General features: G+C 37.5%; 1 protein-coding gene and 1 non-coding gene across 2 annotated transcripts in view; one reads left to right on the top strand and one right to left on the bottom strand.

The window, feature by feature from the left end:
- LOC121415922 (myogenesis-regulating glycosidase-like) overlaps positions 1 to 20,243 on the bottom strand; it is a 44,842-nt gene extending 24,599 nt beyond the window's left edge. Inside the window, exons 1-2 of the mRNA XM_041609317.1 lie at positions 20,162 to 20,243; positions 4,410 to 4,501 (exon numbers count right to left, since the gene is read on the bottom strand). The gene's annotated coding sequence lies outside the window, so the exon portion shown is untranslated. The remainder of the gene's footprint in view (positions 1 to 4,409; positions 4,502 to 20,161) is intronic.
- A 332-nt stretch (positions 20,244 to 20,575) lies between these two features.
- On the top strand, positions 20,576 to 20,649 carry TRNAT-AGU. Its single transcript has one exon. It is a non-coding gene; the product is annotated as a tRNA-Thr (tRNA).
- Positions 20,650 to 22,477: the final 1,828 nt, after the last annotated feature.

A 22,477-nucleotide genomic window follows, 5' to 3' on the forward strand; every position in this document is an offset into this window, starting at 1 on the left:
AAACAAATCATTGTTTCTACAATGACAATTAATAATTTTTCAAATCATAATACTAATACATGTATCAACGTATCTAATTACAGTTCAGAGGGACAATCTGTCCCTGACAAATATACAGAAACAACCTAGACAGTTCTTGAAATAAACATGTTGATGACATCATGCACTTTTTATATTACCATAATGAAGTGTACTTTTGATTAGAGCATATGAAGAGAGAGAGAGAGTGAGTGTAGCCATAGATACTTTTGTTACCCATCCAATCATAACAGCACAGGTCTGTCAATTATGAGAACTCGTTAATCAGGACCCCGTCTTACAAAGACAAGGTGCACTTCATCTGATCAACCAAACTGATCAACCACAAGTACAGTATGGAAAGCCAGCAACGTCAACATCTAAACTGCACGTTTGTTCAAAATGTTTTCTAGAAATGATAGGCGTGCTTCCTCTTTGATTACAAATAGCATTATAATGCAAATGTCAAGTTGGAAGAATTATGACAATGATGAATTTCCATGATCAGATCAATCGCAACTCTTTGTAAGACTGGACACTGGCCTCAAAATACCTGACAGTTCACTTCAATCATCCCCCCCCTGCCTGAAACAGATACAGTTCTTGTGTAAATATTAGGCCTATACAGCAAACAGAAGTCTTGCATTTATAGGAAACATGCACAGGGATATTGCATTCTTCTCATATTTTGCTTTAAATCCATATGACCTTCGAGAAATCCTTGTGAAAAGTTCTCCTTATTTCATTAGTATCTCCTAAATTTAGAGTATTTTCTTTCAGGGGTAAATTTGCTTTGTCACAGATATATAAGCTTTTTTATGTCATTGGGTTAATATCAAACTCAAAGCACTTTAATATTCTGGTATAGTCACTTCATGTAGGACTTTTCACGTAAAAGATACTCACTAAAAACCATATCAAAGCTTTCTCTGAAACTTCACTATCTTCACTACCTGCGGGCCTATCAAAATGAAATTTAGCTTTAATGAATTCCTTCAAAGGGCTTTCCAATCATGCGTAAATGAGCCTACAGTACCGGTATTGATAATCTGTGAATCCTGGATGAGATCCATCTTAATGATGGAATATGAACACTCTTAAAACTCAGGGCACAAAGAGGCCATTATTTAAAGGGGAAGCTCAATATAATAGTGTTTAATAACAACTTATTTCGAAAAAAATAAAGAAAATGGCATTAAATCAATAGAGGGACATTTTGCATTGCAATTTGCTCCATATTTTTTAAAGACTGCTATGTACACACAACAAAACCATTTGTGTAGCGACCCCATAGGGGAGACTGGGGTTAGTTGGAACATTTTTTACAGAAGGCTGTAAAATCCAAATAAATCTTATTCAAGAAACAATCAATATATCAGCTTGAAGCATATATCTAAGGGCTTCAGATGTACTCCTAAAAATTTTATCTATTATGGTTACTGAAAAAAAATCCACCTTGAACAAGACCATCGCAAATATTCCAACTTACCCCAATATGGGGTAAGTTTTAGTTGGAACATGGTATGGGGTAAGTTGGAACACTGCATGGTCAATTAAGAATAATACTTACACTACATGTACTTAAAACTGTAATATTACATGGTTTTAGCCTATTTGCTTTATTTTTTCAAGTTCAAAATATTTAAAGTGTGGATTTGTTGAACTGTATGTTTTCTATTATACAGCCACTCACGCAAGCAGACTGTGGTGCATTTGATTTTACATGCAATTATTAATGAAAGGTCATTTGACCAAAATTGCCCCATATGATAACTATGAACTGGTCTAAAGATATTCAGAAACAAATCACAATTTAATTATTTTAGTAAATATGGATGAATAGGAAATTTTTATTTTAGGTTCAAATTTACTCTAAGAATAGAAATATCAGAAAATTATATGACGTAGGACTAAAACACACACGCATCTTCAATTTCGTGTTAAAGCTAATTAACTTTACTTTCTTAATTTTGGCTAGAATCCTTTAAGTATTTAAACTAGGATTATTTCAAATTCCAACATGTGTCCATGGACATTACAGAAACCCTTTTAAAGCAAATTTGAATATCATATGTGACCTACCACCCCAAACCTCCAATAAGTCACCAGGTTGTTAGGTTCTCTGTCAATAGCCAAAATAGTAATTTACATGTAGTCTAAAAAAACTCAAAATTAAAGAAATAGCTTATCTGAAAGATAAGTCAATGCAATATTAAATTACTATAGGAATACATGAAGCTGCTATGACCCCCCCCCCAGTAAGTAAAACATATACATCTTTTGATAACTTGAAATGTGAAGCATGATGAAACTTTTATGATTTAAAAAAAGCCTTTACATATAAGTCGTGAAGTTGCGTTAAAGAAAAGATAAGGAGTTTCTTGGGCACTACTTTTTCGGACTGCTTGGAAGTTTCATGAGATAATATGCATTATCATGATTGAGTGAACCTCGAACTTCAAACCTTGTTTTCTCCTTATTGTTTAAGCTCTTTGTGGAATTTCCTCTGCATTCAATCAAGTACTTGTAATGGTTAACCGTTATTGTTGGTCAATTTTAACATATTATGTATCATTTAAAGCTTAGGAAATGAATTTTCAAGCTAAATGAAAATACCAATATTCATTTTGGTCGACTATTGTTGGTTCGGGGGTGGCATACATGTATACATGTATACAGTTTAGAAATTAATCAAGTCATTCCTAATTTTCATGAACTTTAAAACTTTATTCCACATGAATCATATAAAAAATATTTAGACCAAAAGCTTCAGTCTGTTATTTTGTTTGTTCTATTGAACTACAGGTATGTTGGCTCCACTCACTAATACAGATAAATCAGAAAAAGGACAAGTCCACCCCAACAACAAATTGTTTTTTTTTTTAAAGAAAATTCAACAAATATAAGGCCAATGACGTACTCTCATGTATACGACATAGTTTTGAATGCAGAGATAAATTTACAATCCCAAGACTCTTCAAAGGACTTGCCAGACCCATCTTGGATTATGGCAACTCTATATGGTAACCCAGATTCAACAGTGATGCTAAATCCATAGAGAAAGTTCAAAAGAGAGCAACCAAAATGATCTATGCTATTAGGAATCACTCATACACAGAGAGACTGAAGGCACTCAACCTCCTATCCTTTCAGTACTGCAGACGTCGTGGAGACATGATCCAAGTGTACAAAATTGTTCATGGATTTTAATGCATCCCAAGTGATGCCTTCTTTGAACCTTCAGCAGGCAATACAAGAGGTCACAGTCTGAAGCTTTCTAAACCCAGATGCTTGACCAAACTGAGGCAAGATTCATTCAGCCAGCGGGTCATAAATGACTGGAACTCATTCCCCGAAGAAGTAGTTACAGCTCAGAATGTGAATAGCTTCAAGATTAGACTGGACACGGAGTGGGCAGACCAGCGGTTCTGCTCACCATATAAGTAACAAACCCCTTATATAAGATAGAGATCTGAGCCAAAACAACACTGAGCAGACACCACACCAATCATTGAGATGGATGAAAATGGCACAGAACTGGAAGGCTGACTGCTGGGATCCACAGCACTCTTCCAGAATCTCGGGTAAAGGTAAAGATAACACTGAAAAAAATTTCATCAAAAATCGGATGTAAAATAAAGTTATTACATTTAAAAGTTTCGCTCTATTTTACAAAACATATGCACATCCTGCTCGGTATGCAAATGAGGAGACAGACTGATGACGTCATCCACTATTTCTTTGTATTTTATTATCTGAAAACTTCTAATTTTCTCATCATTGTCAAGTGAAACAACAATAAATTATTCCCTGAACATGTGGAATTCAGCATTGTTTAATACTATATGGTTCAGTCAAGTTGGTCCTCATTGTAAAATCTGCAAAAAATGAAATATTGTATTTGTATAATTAAAAAAAAAAAGAAATAGTGAGTGAGGGAGATCATTGTCTGTCTCATTTGCATGTCACTCAGTAGACCAAATGCTTCAGTCTATGAATTTTGGTTGTTCTGCTGACCTGCGTTGGCTCCAGAATTGGGGATGATAGTAAAATGTCAGAAAATGTTAAATAAATCACCAGAAAAAATGGTTATTCATGCCTAGTCACTCAGTTGTGCATATCACTGTTTTGTGAAAAATAAGCAAAACTTTGAGTTTGAAATGTCATAACTTTCTCATTATACATCCGATTTTGATGAATTTTTCAGTGTTAAAGTTATGCTCGTTTGATTTTTCTCTATTTATTAAATCAACATTTTTCTGGGGTGGACTTGATCTTTAAATAAATCCCAAGAAACAACGATCATTCTTGTCTTACTAGATATTTGTTAATAAATCATCCCAGTCATACATAATTGACATGATTGAAATTGAATCCAAAATCCAACTTACCGTAGATCTATTTGTTTCTTTAAGTTTTTCGTTGTCTGTGTCCCAACATTAAATATGGAAAATGCACTCAATCCCCAAGATGTGAAGTTTTTCTGAGGATAAAAGAAAGAAGAATACAATTGAAAACATCATTAACAACAGCCAGTGAGTGTAGGCTGCCGGCTGTTAACCGTGGCAATCGTCTGGCACTGTGCTGGCAAAGTAATGGACAGCCGGTTGCGATAGACCTTATCACAAATAGCGTTCGTCGCGTGAGGGTGTATGTCACCGCAAAGGATCATGGGAATGAAAAGGGAGTAAATGCGGAATCGGCTTTCGGGAAGCCACACAATGCCTTATGTTTTGTGTAGTGTCACTCAAAATCCAGGCTTTTTTTTAAGTCTGATTTATTTGTATTGAAATTATTTTATTTTGGATACTTGAATGTGGATTTATAGAACAATCTTTGTATCATGATTGCACAGTGAAATCATGAACTCAGTGCTCTCAATATTTTCAAAGTTTTTTTGGGCTAAATTTGGGAAGATTTTGTAGGGAAAGTGAGCATGGTGATTGCGGGTCAATGCCGACAGACTTTAGAAAAGAGCACGTCGGCAATCCAAAGAGAGTCTGAGGCAATTTTTCCATTAAAGAATATATTGACGAGCATCATAATGTAGAACATAATAAATTTATCTCCATAACTAGTAAATTTAGCTAGTTTTTGTTATTTGGAGGAATATAGTCCTTTGCAAATCAGGCTTTTGAGTTTGATCATTGGGATTACAAGATCTGTAGAGGGGGGGGGGGGGTGAGAATAGAGGATCGAGCGGCCAGAGAGACCAAATATAGAGTATATTGAAAATAAGCTAGTGTGTGTACGGTATATATACAGTGCGTCCCATAAAAAACGAAACCAAGATTCATCAATAATCTATCATAACTTAATCACAATAGACAAGTGACCTACCATTGTAAAGCTAAGAATCTCCTCTTTTATCTGAAATTACTTAGATTATTCCTCATTCACGCATGAGTGAGCAAAACAATTTGAAGAAAGGATACAAAAAAATCATTTGGCAAGGGGTATCTGAATTTCAAAAAGAAAATCACATTCCTACAAAGTTCAATATCTGCTCTTTTATTTGATACCTTAATCACAGAAAATGGTCAAGAAGTAAAAAAGTTCTGTTTCCTCGAAACAATGCTTGTATTTCCATAATTTCATTAAATAAACATGTTTTCACCGGTTTCCCACAGAAGCTATCGCACTGTTAACAAAAGACTTAATGCATGGCTGATCGTTGACAAAACAGAATGTCGGGTGAGTCTTGGCGCTAGCTTGTAAAACCTCTTCATTTTATGAAATTATTGAAATTCAAGCCTTATTTCAAGTATCCAGAACTTTGTTATTTCTTGACCATTTTCTGTAATTGAGGTATCAAATTAAAGAGCAGATATTGAACTTTTCGAAAATGTGGTTTTCCTTTTGAAACCCAGATACAGCCCGCCAAGTGACATTTTGGTATCCCCTATTCAAATTGTTTTTGCTCACTCATGCGTACATGAAAAATAAAGTAATTTCAGATGAAAGAGAAAATTCTAAGCTTTACAGTGTTAGGTCACTTGTCTATTTGTCATTAAGTTATGATAAATCACTGATAAATCTCGGTTTCGTTTTTTCTGGGATGCACTGTACATAAATGCGAAACAAATTCATGAGAAATGCAGTTTTTGCAATGCCAACAATTAAGTTCTTTAATTCACTCTCCAAATTTTCGGTAGACCTCTACCTTCTTCAGGGAAGATTCGTGAACTGTGACAAGTTTGAATGACAGTTGTTTTTATTAAAGTGTGTGCGATCTCAGCGGGACTAGGGTAACTGCTGCTAGGTGCGCAAAATGCTGTTATGAATGTATATTGCGCTTTTGGGTAAAATATCATCAATGACATAAGTTACGTAATGATAAGAGAGTATGATTTAACTTTTGTAACAATGAAATGATTTCGTAATAAGTGTCTAGCTATATATATACATATATATATATATACATATAGATATATATGTACATAAATGTATATTTAGAAATATAGGCCTATGATATGCAGAATAAAGATTAAATAAATCCCTGAATTTAATCATGATGCCACCTAGTATTCCTAATGGTCTCCCTCTAATAAACCTCTAGAAAATTTTATTTTGTCTGAAGCAGCTGATGGATATTTCATTCATATAAATGATATACTGTATATTCCATTATTTTAAAAAAACAAATATTAGTTCAAAAGTTGCATCTTAATTAATTTCATCACTAATTATTTCTCTCACAGATCACGATCGATCCTCATTTCATTTTTTTTTTACTTATTTTTCTCTCATTATACTTTCATCTTTTGTCACATTATTTGGTCTATTTAATTCATTATTTTGTCTTTGCAGAATTATAAAATCTCGGGACCAGGCCACTAATAAATCCAGAATGTCTGGCCATGATCTTGAATTACAGTTTGATCATACAAGCTCTGTTAAGGGGGGGGGGGGGTGAGACCAATATAAAGTACTGGTATATTAAAAACAAGCTAGTGTGTGTGTGTGTATATATATATATATATATATATATATATATATATATGACATGCAGGATAAAGATTAAATAAATCCCTGAATTTAAAACATTTTATGATCCCGTATAGGCCCTATATCCCTCCAACCTCTCTGTAATTTCATTTTTTGTCCGAAACTTACCAGATGATGGATATTTGATTCATATAAATGATATATATTTCATTTTTTTTATCAAAAAAATCTTATTTCAACATTTACATCTTCAACTATTAATGGCATTCAGTCACTTCTCTCAAAGATCACCTTCCTCATTTCTTTCTTCTTTTTTTAAACTTATTTTTCTCTCAATATACATGTACTATCATCTATTCTCAATTTTGTTCTATTTAATTCATTATTTTGTCTAAGCATGCCACTAATAACACTTCAGAATGTCCATCCATGATCCTGAATTATATGCAATAGCTTATCTGTGGAGAGAAAAAGAAAACACAGCTCTGTTGGTTATAGGGGTTATAGGCCTACTCTGAATACAATCATGATTGAGATAATTATTTATGCAACATGTATTCAGAGATGCCAAGTTCAAAAAAATGTTATGCGTGAGATTTTCATGACTCGACGTCTCTGTGCGCGCGCGGCCAGTACTTGCACTCGCGCGCATGAGAAATGGGCTTCAAAACTATGCGATGCACGCACGCGATTCATCGTATCACGTACTAGCTGTGCGCTGACTGCACTCTCAATTCGTCTCGCGTGCCGGGCTAGACGCGAAGGCGGTCGCCAGTCGTATAATCTGACGAATAATGCTTTTTCTCTTTTTTTCTGTCGGGTCCCGATGCGTGAGAAAAATGGGTGCTATGCGTGAGATCGTGAGACGGACCCTGAATGCGTGAGTCTCACGCACAATGCGTGAGACTTGGTAGCTCTGTGTATTCTTGACTATCGATTGATATTACAAAAATATATAACTAGAATAAAGTAATCAAATCTACTGCAGAGTTTGTTTTATTGATCATCGTTTTATTATTGCTTGGAATTCCGGGACCAGTTTCCTCCACTGCGACGCCGGCGTACACTGTCCCTGGGCCGAGAGTGCCCGCTGTCCGTGCATACAAACACACTTTCACTTTGCACAGTCACAGCTGCACAACTCAAAATACGCACAGACAGTGCGCGAAAATGAAACAAAATTGCACTTGTTTTCATAAAGTCTGTGGTAATTCTTGCAGCTATAGATAGCACATCTATCTCTGCCACCCATGATTAAGAAGAAAAGTGATGTTAGACTCTGGAACAAATATGACGTTTACTGGAAGTTAGCAAAATGTTGGCTGCGGGCGTCGATCGTATTTTGATACACTATGGAAATCGTACACTTTTTCGGCTGCTTGCGGTCGCATCCAGAAAATAGCGGCGCTATTGCCCCCTTTGCGATCCCATGATCCTTTGCGTGAATCTATTTGCGATAAGGTTTAGGCCTAGATCTATAAAAAAAAAGGCATCACGTACACATTCAACAATTCAATTGATATCCTATTTGTCAGTAGAGGCGCACGGCAAATATGGGAGACTCTCTCCAATAGGGGGTGTCTGGAAAACGAAGACCGAAGACCGGGGACACGTATCACACTCGTGTGAAAGCGTTTGTAGTTCACGCACGAAGTGTGTACAAAGCAGTGCAAAGTGTGTACAAAACACGTGCGTGGGTTAGAATGGACTTTGGACCTTGCCCCCTATACATGTTCTCCCATTGACATAACGCATGTCCCCGGTCTTCGATCTTCGTTTTCCAGACCTGTTGTTGGGTGTCTGGAAAACGAAGACAGAAGACCGGGGATCGCATCCGTCTAGCTAAAATAAACCATTATTATATTCAGATCAAATTCAGGAATATTCTGATATTGGATATGTAATCAGTTATGATTGGTTGATAAGTTAATGATTAATATTGTATGGATATCGCAATCATGTACAAGCAGTCTGAACTTAACTGCCGTTTTCAACTATATATATTAATGATAATTGATTGAGCAATATATCGCGCTCAGCTCAGCTGGCATGAAAATTTTACTACCATTGACATAACGCATGTCCCCGGTCTTCGATCTTCGTTTTCCAGACCTGTTGTTGGGTGTCTGGAAAACGAAGACAGAAGACCGGGGATCGCGTATTTGTCTAGCTAAGATAGGCCTATAATATTCAGATCAAATTCAGGAATATTTTAATCTTGGATACGTCATCTGCTATGATTGGCTGCGGATAAGTTATGGTTATTAATATCGTTATCAGCTAGGACATAATAAGGATACATAACAATTATAATTAACGTACATATTTTACTCATGGAATTCAGCCATTGCAGTTCTCAAAACTGTCATAAAACTGAAAACTTGCATACAATACCCCTCATACTGTACAAGCAGTCTCAACTTAACTGCCGTTTGCAACTACCATTGACATTACGCGTGTCCCCGGTCTTCGGTCTTCGTTTTCCAGACCTGTTGTTGGGTGTCTGGAAAACGAAGAAAGAAGACCGGGGATCGCATCCGTCTAGCTAAAATAAACCATTATTATATCAAGATCAAATTCAGGAATATTCTGATATTGGATATATTATGTAATCAGTTATAATTGGTTGATAAGTTAATGATTAATTGTATGGATATCGTGAGTGAATGATAATTGATTGAGCAATATATCGCGCTCAGCTCAGCTGGCACGAAAATTTTACTACCATTGACATAACGCATGTCCCCGGTCTTCGATCTTCGTTTTCCAGACCTGTTGTTGGGTGTCTGGAAAACGAAGACAGAAGACCGGGGATCGCGTATTTGTCTAGCTAAGATAGGCCTATAATATTCAGATCAAATTCAGGAATATTTTGATCTTGGATACGTCATCTGCTATGATTGGCTGCGGATAAGTTATGGTTATTTATATCGTTATCAGCTAGGACATAATTAATACGGATACATAACAATTATAATTAACGTACATATTTTACCCATGGAATTCAGCCATTGCAGTTCTCAACACTGTCATAAAATTGAAAACTTGCATACAATACACCTCATACTTTACAAGCAGTCTCAACTTAACTGCCGTTTGCAACTACCATTGACATTACGCATGTCCCCGGTCTTCGTTTTCCAGACCTGTTGTCGGGTGTCTGGAAAACGAAGACAGAAGACCGGGGATCGCGTATTTGTCTAGCTAAGATAGGCCTATAATATTCAGATCAAATTCAGGAATATTTTGATCTTGGATACGTCATCTGCTATGATTGGCTGCGGATAAGTTATGGTTATTAATATCGTTATCAGCTAGGACATAATTAATACGGATACATAACAATTATAATTAACGTACATATTTTACCCATGGAATTCAGCCATTGCAGTTCTCAAAACTGTCATAAACCTGAAAACTTGGATACAATACACCTCATACTGTACAAGCAGTCTCAACTTAACTGCCGTTTGCAACTACCATTGACATTACGCGTGTCCCTGGTCTTCGTTTTCCAAACCTGTTGTTGGGTGTCTGGAAAACGAAGACAGAAGACGGGGGATCGCATCCGTCTAGCTAAAATAAACCATTATTATATTCAGATCAAATTCAGGAATATTCTGATATTGGATATGTAATCAGTTATGATTGGTTGATAAGTTAATGATTAATTGTATGGATACAGTGGCGTAGCTAGGATTTTTTTCCCGGGGGGGGCACTGGGGGGTCCTTGCTTTTTCAGGGGGGGGCAACGGCCATTTTTACGGTGTGTATGTGTCTACAAGGGCGGATCCGACTTTCGCCAATAGGGGACAGGGCCCGAAATTATCTTCACCTATATCAGTCACCTGTTAGTTTTATTCTTATAAAACAACATAAACATAAAATAATCTCATAAGCCTTATAAAAAGTGCGAGCGCGAAGCGCGAGCGATTTTTTTTTACTTTAATGTATTTTTTCCTGAAGTTTAATTTTCTGGGCAATGTTATGTGTGATCCTGAACGAGATTCGTATGTACCCCCAAGCGCGAACAGAAATTTTTATCAACTGTTCTAGCATTATCGAAAAGGGACCTGTTAAGGACTGCTTACAGTCACCCACGAAGACGGTATATATTTCAATAATGCGAGCGCGAAGCGCGAGAGGAAGAAAATTGAGATTTTAGACCTAAAAGCGGGAAACTCTATTCATATTTTGTAAGTCATAAATAGGATATAGTCAATTGGGTATCATTAATAATGCGATCGTGAAGCGTGAGCAGGCAATTATTGATATTCTGATGTAAAACTGGATAATTTAAGTACATTTTAAATAAAGAACATGCACGCTATCGCGCATGTTTTATATTTAGACCTAAAATCTGGGCATTCTGAATACATTTGTTAAATGGAACATTATGGAATACACGTAGACAATATGAACTTGGCAAATCAACCAATGTGACCACGCAGCGTGAGCTTAAAATGCTGATATGTAGACCATAAAACGGACATTTTACAGAGCACTTAAATTTAAAGAAAAAAAATAATGAAAGCTCGATGTCCGATCTAAAATGTGTTTTGCATATTGACTTCAAAACTTGCTCCACATCAGCATATTGAGCAAGATATGAATCCCATTGAACAGGCAATTATGGCGCGAAGCGCCAGCAAAAATTTTATATAGTAACATGAAAAGATTTTTTTTAATTGCAAGTCTTCCCCTCACATTATTTCATTCACTCGTCTTCCTCCTCTTATTTTCCTTTTATTTTTCTTCTGTCTTTCTTCTTCTTTTCCCTTTTTCATTCTTCTTTCTCCCTTTATTCTTTTTTTTTTTGCTCTGCCAATTTTTTCTGGGGGGGCACCTTGGGGGCACACCAAATCTCAGGGGGGGGGCACGTGCCCCCCCCAGGCCCCCCCCCGTAGCTACGCCACTGTATGGATATCGTGATGTGAATGACAATTGATTGAGCAATGTATATCGCGCTCAGCTCAGCTGGCATGAAAATTTTACTACCGGGGACATAACGCACGTCCCGGTCTTCGATCTTCGTTTTCCAGACCTGTTGTTGGGTGTCTGGAAAACGAAGACTGAAGACCGGGGATTTTGTCTAGCTAATTACCACTCATAGCGTGCTATACGGACACGTTTTCGTGCAATTGTACTTCATTTTCTTCAAGTCGACTTATAAAAACTTGTTGCCATGACTAGATACGATATCTCGCCAAGTCAACATATAAAAGGTCATAATAGCTTATGTGGACCCGGGGGGGGGCACTCGACCAAAACTGGGTGTGCCGCGGGCGAGGCAAAAAACTGTGCCTTGGAGCGGCTTTCTTTGATATTTTTTCTTAATAAGACGAAAATGCTATGCCTTGGAACAGAAATTCGAGTGTAAAAATGGGGGTCCCCTCCGCGGCACATACCCACTATGCATTATATACTTAGTGCCCCCCCCCCCCGGATGTGGACATGGCATGATTAAGTTTCTCACGAAGTCGATGGCACTTAAAACGGGATGTAAAAGGGATGGTCCGGGCTGAAAATATTTATATTTTATACAAAAAGTAGAATTCACTGAGCAATGTGCCGAAAATTTTATCAAAATCGGATAACAAGTAATATTAAGTTATTGAAATTTAAAGTTTAGCAATATATTGTGAAAACAGTCGTCTTGAATATTCATTTGGTGGGCTGATATTGTCACATCTCCACTTTCCGTTTTCCTATGTTATTAAATATAATCATAATTTTTACATTATTTCATACTTGTGCGAATAATAGGCATATGTCTCCCTTATAATGAAATAAGTTGCAGCAATAAATATTTGATGCACTAAATCAGTTGCCAATCCAATTTTTCTAGTTCTTGGATGAAAAAATTTGAATGAACCTAATTTCACATACTAAAATACAAAAGAACAAGTGGAGATGTGACATCATCAGCCAACCTAATGAATATTCATGACGACTGTTTTCACAAATCATTGCTAAATTTTAAAATTCAATAACTTTTTTATTCGAGTTTGATGAAATTTTCCGTATTTTACTCAGTGAATTCTACTCTATTCAATAAGCTATACATACTTTCAGCCCGGACTATCCCTTTAAAAGCTCCGTATAAAATAAACCTAATTGTGATAGAAAGCAATGTCATGGACCTAAGACAGGTGGGAAGCGTGCCCTTGTAGAATGTTTTCCATACGGTCGGCGAACATGAAACACTAGTGCGTCGCATGCATACTACTTTGCGGTTAAACCCGAGACGTTCCCACGCGTACATTTCGAGACATCAACATTCAGTACGCGTTTGGAAGAAAATTACCCTGTTTACACGTGCATCGGCTTTTGGTTCAGAACCAAAAGCTGATGCAGAATTGGCTTTTGGTCTATTTTGCACCGCAGAATCGGCTAGCCCTCTCTTGGAATCGACATTTGGATCTCTTAGTGTCTCGCCTTCACCTCTTGTGGGCGAGACAATTAAACAATGAGAGAGGGAAAGAGAATAAAGAAACAAGAGGAGAAAGGAAAAGGGACAATAATTGGAGTGAACAAATAATCATCCTGAAATAGGGCCTACTAATAAACAAGTGAAGGAAAAGAGCCAAAAATAAACAGGATGCGAAAATGCTAACATGAAATCTGAATAGAAAACAGAAAAAACAAGAGGGAAAAGAAAGAAATTAAAGAACACAACAGCTAGTGGCTGTCTCAGGGGGGGGAGCTGGGAGCCCCCCTGAGATTTGGTGTGCCCCCCCCCTGAAAAAAAATTGGCAGAGGAAAAAAAAGGGAGAAAGAAGAAAAGATAAAAGGAAAAGAAGAAGAAAAGATAAGTGGAAAATAAGAGGAGGAAGACGAGTGAATGAAATAATGTGAGGGAAGACTTGCCAGAAAAAATCTTTCATGTTACTATAAAATAATCTTTGCTTGCGCTTCGCGCCAGAATTGCCTGTTCGATGAGATTCATATCTTGCTCAATACATGTAGGCTGATATGGAGCAAGTTTTGAATTTATTACACAAAACATAATTAGCTCGGACATCGAGCTTTCAATATTTTTTTCATTCACAAATTTAAGTGCTCTGTAAAATGTCCGTTTTATTGTCTACATATCAGTATTTTTTTAAAGCTTACGCTGCGTGGTCACATTGTTTGATTTGCCAAGTTCCTATTTGTCTATAATGTTCCATTAAAGAATGTATTCAGAAAGCCCAGATTCTAGGTCTAAATCTAAAACATGCGCGATACCCTGCATGTTCTTTATTTGAAATTTATTTGAATTATCCAGTTTCACATCATAATATCAATAATTGTCTGCTCGCGCTTCACGATCGCATTAGTAATGATACCCAATTAACTATATCTTATGTATGATTTACAAAAATATGAATAGTGTCCCGCTTTTAGGTCTGAAATCTCTTTTTTTCCTCTCGCGCTTCGCGCTCGCATCCATTGTTTCGTTAATACCTATCCCTTTTATTGATACAAAAAGTAATTACCATTCTTTTAGGTCGGAATGTTAAAAAAATGCTTTATTGAAATATATATATACCGTCTTCGTGGTACCTATAAACAGTCCTATAACAGGTCCCTTTTCGATAATGCTATAGGACAGTTAATAACAATTTCTGCTCGCGCTTTGCGCTTGCAGTAATTATCTAGTTACATACGCATCTTGTTCAGGTTCACAAACATTGCCCAGAATAGTCAATTTTCAGGTTAAAATATATACATGCAATTCCAAAAATTTTCAGCTCGCGCTTCGCGCTCACATATATGGAGCTTAAAATATCAAGATTTGAAGTTAATATACAAAACATATTTTATCTCGGATATCGAGCTTTCATTATTTTTTCAATTTAAAATTTAATTTTTCTTGAAGTGCTCTGTAAAATGTGATTATTTGTGATTATTATGACTAATCGTGTTCAGTTGATGAAAACTTAGTATGAGGGCCAGTTTACACATTTTCTGATGAATATATGCATAGCCAAACGGGAGATTTCGGGTGCAAGACCCCCCCCCATTTTTCATGATGCAGAAGGCGCCGCTAAACAAAAAAAAAAACGGAAAAAAAAGAGAAAATGAGAGAATAGGAAAAAGAGCAATATCAAAGAGAAATAAAAAATTATCAAGGTAAGATAAAGTAGAAAATATTTCGAAAAACCTGTGCCACTGACCAAAACTTAAAAAGGGTCCCGCTTCTAACATTAATGCTGGAGAGAAGGGATGATTTTATGGGGGTAATTGTCCTCAGGCAGGGGAAATTGTCCGGGGGATAATTGTCCTCGGGGGTTATTGTCCAGGGTAATTGTCCTCGATGATAATTATCCGGGGGGTAAGTGTCCTCGGGGTGCTTATTGTCCGGGGGTAGTTGTTCGGGGGGGTAGTTGTCGGGGGTAGTTGTCCAGGGGGTAGTTGTCCGGGGGGTAATTGTCCTCGGGGGTTATTGTCCAGGATAATTGTCCTCGAGGATAATTGTCCTCGGGGGTCTTATTGTCCGGGGGGTAGTTGTTCGGGGGGTAGTTGTCTGGGGTGATTGTCCAGGGGGTAGTTGTCCGGGGGGTAATTGTCCTCGGGGGTAATTGTCGGGGGGGGGGGGGTAGTTGTCCGGGGGTAATTGTCCAGGGGGTAATTGTCCTAGAACCATTCACACAAATAACCATAACTTATCCGCAGCCAATCATAGCAGATGACGTATCCAAGATCAAAATATTCTTGAACTGGTGCTGAATATTATAGGCCTATCTTAGCTAGACAAAATTATATACGATCCCGGTCTTCTGTCTTCGTTTTCCAGACACCCAACAACAGGTCTGGAAAACGAAGATCGAAGACCGGGGACATGTGTTATGTCAATGGTAGTAAAATTGCAAATGCCAGCTGAGCGCGATATATTGCTCAATCAATTATCATTCACATCACGATATCCATACAATTAATCATTAACTTATCAGCCAATTATAACTGATTACATATCCAATATCAGAATATTCCTGAATTTGATCTGAATATAATAATGGTTTATTTTAGCTAGACGGATCGATGCGATCCCCGGTCTTCTGTCTTCGTTTTCCAGACACCCAACAACAGGTTTGGAAAACGAAGACCGGGGACACGCGTAATGTCAATGGTAGTAAAATAGTTGCAAACGGCAGTTAAGTTGAGACTGCTTGTACGTAATTGTCCTCAGTCAGGGGTAATTGTCCGGGGGATAATTGTCCGGGGGATAATTGTCCTCAGGGTTTATTGTCCAGGGTAATTGTCCAGGGGGTAATTGTCCTTGAGGATAATTGTCCGGGGGTAAGTGTCCTCGGGGGGCTTATTGTCCGGGGGTAGTTGTTCGGGGGGGTAGTTGTCCGGGGGGAATTGTCCGGGGGTGATTGTCCAGGGGTAGTTGTCCAAGGGGTAATTGTCTGGGGGTAATTGTCCTAGAACCATTCACACAAATAACCATAACTTATCCGCAGCCAATCAAGGCAGATGACATATCTAAGATCAAAATATTCTTGAACTGGTGCTGAATGTTATAGGCCTATCTTAGCTATAGACAAAATTATACGCGATCGATCCCCGGTCTTCTGTCTTCGTTTTCCAGACACCCAACAACAGGTCTGGAAAACGAAGATCGAAGACCGGGGACATGTGTTATGTCAATGGTAGTAAAATTGCAAATGCCAGCTGAGCGCGATATATTGCTCAATCAATTATCATTCACATCACGATATCCATACAATTAATCATTAACTTATCAGCCAATTATAACTGATTACATATCCAATATCAGAATATTCCTGAATTTGATCTGAATATAATAATGGTTTATTTTAGCTAGACGGATCGAAGCGATCCCCGGTCTTCTGTCTTCGTTTTCCAGACACCCAACAACAGGTTTGGAAAACGAAGACCGAAGACCGGGGACACGCGTAATGTCAATGGTAGTAAAATAGTTGCAAATGGCAGTTAAGTTGAGACTGCTTGTACGTAATTGTTCTCAGGCAGGGGTAATTGTCCGGGGGATAATTGTCCTCGAGGGTAATTGTCCAGTGGGTAATTGTCCTCAAGGATAATTGTCCGGGGGGTACATGTAAGTGTCCTCGGGGTGCTTATTGTCCGGGGGTAGTTGTTCGGGGGGGTAGTTGTCCGGGGGGAATTGTCCGGGGGTGATTGTCCGGGGGTAATTGTCCGGGGGGTAATTGTCCTAGAACCATTCACACAAATAACCATAACTTATCCGCAGCCAATCATAGCAGATGACGTATCCAAGATCAAAATATTCTTGAACTGGTGCTGAATATTATAGGCCTATCTTATAGCTAGACAAATTATTATACGCGATCGATCCCCGGTCTTCTGTCTTCGTTTTCCAGACACCCAACAACAGGTCTGGAAAACGAAGATCGAAGACCGGGGACATGTGTTATGTCAATGGTAGTAAAATTTTCATGCCAGCTGAGCTGAGCGCAATATATTGCTCAATCAATTATCATTCACATCACGACACGATATCCATACAATTAATCATCAACCAGTCATAACTGATTACATATCCAATATCAGAATATTCCTGAATTTGATCTGAATATAATTTTAGCTAGACGGATGCGATCCCCGGTCTTCTGTCTTCGTTTTCCAGACACCCAACAACAGGTTTGGAAAACGAAGATCGAAGACCGGGGACATGTGTTATGTCAATGGTAGTAAAATTTTAATGCCAGCTGAGCTGAGCGCGATATATTGCTCAATCAATTATCATTCACATCACGATATCCATACAATATTAATCATTAACTTATCAACCAATCATAACTGATCACATATCCAATATCAGAATATTCCTGAATTGATCTGAATATAATAATGGTTTATTTTAGCTAGACGGATGCGATCCCCGGTCTTCTGTCTTCGTTTTCCAGACACCCAACAACAGGTCTGGAAAACGAAGACCGGGGACACGCGTAATGTCAATGGTAGTTGCAAACGGCAGTTAAGTTGAGACTGCTTGTACGTGATTGCGCAGTATGAGGTGTATTGTACGTTATAATTGTTATGTATTAATTATGCCCTAGCTGATAACGATATCCTTACAATTAATCATTAACTTATCAACCAATCATAACTGATTACATATCCAATATCAGAATATTCCTGAATTTGATCTGAATATAATAATGGTTTATTTTAGTTAGACGGATGCGATCCACGGTCTTCTGTCTTCGTTTTCCAGACACCCAACAACAGATCTGGAAAACGAAGATCGAAGACCGGGGACATGCGTTATGTCAATGGGAGAACATGTGTAGGGGGCAAGGTCCAAAGTCCATTCTAACCCGCGCACGTGTTTTGTACACACTTTGCACTGCTTTGTACACACTTCGTGCGTGAACTACAAACGCTTTCACACGAGTGTGATACGTGTCCCGGTCCCCGGTCTTCATTTTTCCAGACACCCCTCCAATAGGGGAGACAATCTCCCACATTGGAGACTTCCTTTGCAAAAGGAAAAAAGAAACAACACCAACAAAAGCATGATTTTTTCCACCCAAAATTTTGTCTCACTGAGGTCAGAAGCCCATTTGTTTTGTGTGTGATTGACAACAAAAATCCTTATCAAAAGAAAAGTAGATGGTGAATTTTTAAAGTAGACGGTGAAAAGGGGTAATTTTTCATGAGGAATCTGCTTATCCCATTTTTATTTGCCGCCAAGGTAATCCTCTTGCTGCAAATGTAAACAAAGGAAATTAGTCTCCAAAACTGGAGACTGGCTCTGAAATTGGATACCCAAATTCTTTACAAAAGTCTCTGATATTGGAGATAATTTCCCACATTGGAGACAGTCTCCAAAGAGTCCAATATTGGCCGTGCACCTCTAGTGTTTGTTTGTTTATTTATTGTATGGCAGTGTATCCTATTGCCGGACACCTTTATTTCAGTGATTTAAAAATGACAACTAGAGGAAATACAATCAAGAAAAATTATCACTTGCTATTCCAAATATTCTGAAAATTATGAATATGATATTATTTTACATTTTCCAACCGTTTTCTTTGCACTGCACTTGCCGCATACCCTCCGCGAAAAACAATCATTTTCGTGCGTGACAAATTACATCATAATTCCGGACGCGCGCCGGACGGCTAAAAATATTCTTGATTATAATGATGTAAGAAAGAATTGGTGTGATTTTTTCATGATATGTCATATCATGAGTAAATTCTAAGTTTTTGTGTGCTTTCTTATATCGATTCTGAGCAAATCTTTTATAAAAATTTGTGTTTGCCAGCTAATTTCTTTTTTTTTTTCAATTGCGCTTTCCAGTATTACTGCTCATTCATATCGTGACCCTCACTCAGTCATCAAGTTCTATCGATGCGCTGTCAATCGTTGATGGCTGTCTATCACGGTAAACCTCGCGCACGGCAGGGGTACCGAGTACCTTGAGAACTCGCCGTCAACGATCTGATTGATGGAGCGGAAGAGATTGAATTTCGGCAATTATCAGGTCCGTATTCCCATCAGAAAATAGATCAATTGGGATCAATTGTAAAAATGTTAATGCAAAACTACCGGTATGTTAGGCCTACCGGTATATGGTATTTTAAGAATTTTCTGTCATTTTAAAGAAAATAAGGTAAGAGTTAGATTTTTTCGCCTTGTTTTTGCAATCTTGTTCTTTGAATTGATCTGTGAAATTGAACTGCGGAAGCCTTGCGCTCCGAAATTGACTTTGTACGCACTAATATTAATAATATGCACGTCCGAAAATTATGAATGATAGTGTCCGGTAATACGCGACTATACATAGCCTAGGCCCTACATGCAAAGAATCTTTATTTATATGAATTGTGATTGTAAACTTATTGATTTTAAGAGGAAGAAAGTAAAATATTTTTAAAAAAATCCTTTACGTGAATCATGATGTAGCCTAGGCTAGGGCCTATTTGCGATAAGGTCTATGCCTACCGCCACGCCAGCGGCGCAGGAGTAGGTGAGCCGAGGCCGCCCCGACGAGGATAAACCAAAAGCCGCGGCACAGCCACAGCCACAGGTACCGGTAAGCTTGTCAACGGAGCTCAAACTCAAAGACGTGACAAAATATCGAAGCCATAGAATAGCTCAGCTTGGATGCCAGCTATGGGGAAAATAATGGCATGCCAAAATAACCAACAGTTTAGAATTCATTTAATCATTTCACAATCAGAAAAAAAATTACCTTTACTGGTAATTCATTGGTATTTGTGATCGTTGTTGGCTCGGCTATCTCGCTTCGCTCAAATCATGCTGCCGTACAGAACATCAAGGTCAGTCGTCGTGTTTACAATAAAATTGGAAGGGTTCATTTAATTTATAGGTGAAATTATATAAATCAAAAGTAGCTTATTTATGACGGAATTAATTTGTATCAAATCTTACTTATCAATAATATGTATACCGTATATGTTTTTCTATAAAATCATGAAATAAAAAATAGTTTTACAGTTCAAATTTGCATTTACCAATAAATATCAAAGTGTATAACTCATGTCTTACCTGTATACGTAATGAATCAGTCCGAAGAAATTCCCACGCCAGAATTGCCCTTTAGAGTAAGGTTTGAATACTGTAAATTCCCTCCCCAGACGTGAGCGGCGCTGTGGCTTAGTTGGTTAAAGCGCCTGTCTAGTAAACAGGAGATCCCCGGTTCAAATCCGGGCAGTGCCTTTTTGGAGATTTTTTTTTTTAATTTCTTTTTTCAAATTTCATTTTCTTATTTAGGTTTTCTTTTGCCAAGATGGTAACTACCGGAACAATGAGCAATTTTAGTCATCCCCTCTATTCAGCTAAAATAGAGAGCAATATACAAACACCCCCCACAAAGAAATCTCACTTATAAACATTACCCTTTTCTAAGTTGACCTACACATTCCCAGTCAATCACTCTTCGTTTACCTGTTTTCTTTACATACACATTAATACTAGGAAAAACATTTCTTGGGGGCTTGGGTAGAGTTTGGTTTTCATTCTCTCTCTGTCACAAACACACACACTCTCCCTCCCCCTCCACATGAAAGCCAACCCTCTACTTTCCTTCCATCCCCCCCCCCCCCCCAATTTTCACCTCTCTGTACATGTATGTTGTTTTTCAAAGATTTAAAGGGGAAGTTCACCCTGAAGAAAACTTTGTTGTAAAAATCGCCGAAAAAATAATAAAAAATATTGGTGAAGGTTTGAGGAAAATCCGTTAAAGAGTAAGGAAGTTATTAGAGTTCAAAGTTTTGGATTTGTGACGTCATAAACGAGCAGCTGCCCCATGTGTTATGTAACATAAAATGCATGAATTTCAAATTTTGTATGGTTCCTGATGACTTAATTTTGTTTTCTATTCATGATTGGGTGTGAAATGATTTGTCTATTGATATACAAAAGTTACAGAGAAAACCATTTTCAATTTTCTGAGAAAATGACATTTCATTGACTTTTTACCATTCACTATGTAGGAATGCTGCTCGCATATGACGTCACAAATCAAATAATTGAAATTCTAATAACTTTTTAATTATTTGATGAATTTTTCTCAAACCTTCAGCAATATTTTTTATTATTTTTTCTGCTATTTTTACAATAAACTTTTTGTCAGGGTGAACTTCCCCTTTAATATATATGAATATAATCAGTAAAGACTGAAAATACAGCTCTCGATTATTCCAATTATCAATAAATATACTTCTTTGGGCGAATGATGAACCCGCTGAAGGGGAGGCCATACTGTTTGAGATAGTGGAAATTCTGTTGGCACTGGACTATAATCCAACTTGCGAGTTGTATTTCAAGTCTTTTTTTACTAATCATCTTCATACTGAACACGTTATGATGAATGAGAACTTGCATTCCCGACTAATTATTCTTACAATTACTATAACCCATAAGTGGGCCCATAACACAAAAAGTAATAAAAAAGGGGGAGATGAGATTATCCTCTTCCAAAGGCTGTACAGTTATATAAAATTTGAAATTCAATTGGAGGGGGGGGGGGGTGCATCCATCCGGGATCACTGCCCATGGGTGATACATTTAGAATTTAAAAATTTTGTCCAAAATAAATTTATCCTCTAATTCATCACTTTTCATCAAGCAACTGAAGTCACATTTTCAATTAAATAGTGAATATAAGATATCTTGCTTTAGTATGTGATCACTCAACCATGTTATGACATTTGCCTCTTGGGTTTACATCACAATTGACAACAGACTTTGGCTGCAATATCTGGAGTTATGTTTTTGATGAAAAAAAATCCTCACATAGCAATTTCAAAATTACAAGGGCTTGATATCATCAACTACCACGCCCACAAAAAAAAATTGTTGTGCTTATCAAATGGCATAAAACACAACAAACTTCAGGATATCTGTGACTAGGTCGAACAAAAATGATCATATCAAGCAGGGCCCGCAGGAATATTTTTCATGAGGGAATTTGCTACTCTGGGTTAATAAGATGCTCTACCTCCTCCAATTTATTTCTTCTCCTCCTCCTCCCATTCTTCCTCAA

Source organism: Lytechinus variegatus, chromosome 5 (genome assembly GCF_018143015.1).
Source record: "Lytechinus variegatus isolate NC3 chromosome 5, Lvar_3.0, whole genome shotgun sequence".
NCBI lineage: Eukaryota > Metazoa > Echinodermata > Echinoidea > Temnopleuroida > Toxopneustidae > Lytechinus > Lytechinus variegatus.